Source organism: Mesoplodon bidens (genome assembly GCF_964165515.1).
Source record: "Mesoplodon bidens genome assembly, chromosome: X".
Lineage (NCBI taxonomy): Eukaryota > Metazoa > Chordata > Mammalia > Artiodactyla > Ziphiidae > Mesoplodon > Mesoplodon bidens.
In genome coordinates this window covers 22,015,389-22,016,341 of record NC_138163.1, presented here as the reverse complement: position 1 = coordinate 22,016,341, position 953 = coordinate 22,015,389, and positions in this window count along the sequence as shown.

Genomic DNA, 953 nt, shown 5'->3' with positions numbered 1-953 from the left:
TTACCCTCCTGGAGAAAGAGACACTGTGTTCTAATTCACACAAAGAAGTCACAAGAGCTAGCATTGACCCTGAGGGTAGTAGTCATAGATATGGAATAAATTTGAGAAATATTTAGGATGGATGTAGGCAGGACTTTTTAAAATTACAATTAATATTAAAAATCTAATCGTTTGGTATTTTAAAAAATATCCTATTAGGTGGCGTTGATCTTTCCCCTCATTAAATTTGCAAACATAAGTTCTGAACTATATCAAAATTAAGTTTATTTAAGAAAAACTACTAGAGTTAACAGAAATTATCAGTCCAAAGATTATCCCCACCTTGTGTGGCATACAAGTGCTGTCACATGGGGTGGGCTATGAAAGATGGAGAATAAGACCTCTTATGACCATAGTGCTTCATGGTCTCTTGGTATATTTATTTATTATATTGCTTTTGATTTTCACACAAATCTTCTAAGGAAGGCAGAGCAAATGGCCTTATTCCATTTTTGTAAATGAATAAACTTAAGATCAGAAAAGCTAAGGGGCTTGGCTGTGGTCACACACATAGACTCAGATACAAGATGAGAACCCAGGTTCCCAGGCTATGAGGCCAGTGCTGGTCATTTCTTCACACCAACTGGCATTCATGACTACCCTGCCTATTATAATCTCACTGCTAGACTAGTCTGAGAGACACCATGGCTGAAAATTCCTATGTTAATTTTCAATAATCATCATGCAGAAATTATACTGATACTTAGAGTTCATTAGTTAAGACTGTTTATTCAACTAGAAAAAAATACTCAGTGTCATTCCCATTAGAGTAATGAAGCTGACAGAATTGGAGGAGCCACCCTTTCTCTGGCATTCTTTCCAGCATCTTGGCCTTTGGTTCCCATATTAATTATTGGGTGCTGCATAACAAATTACCCCAGGCCTTAGTGACTTAAAACAACAAAGAATTATTT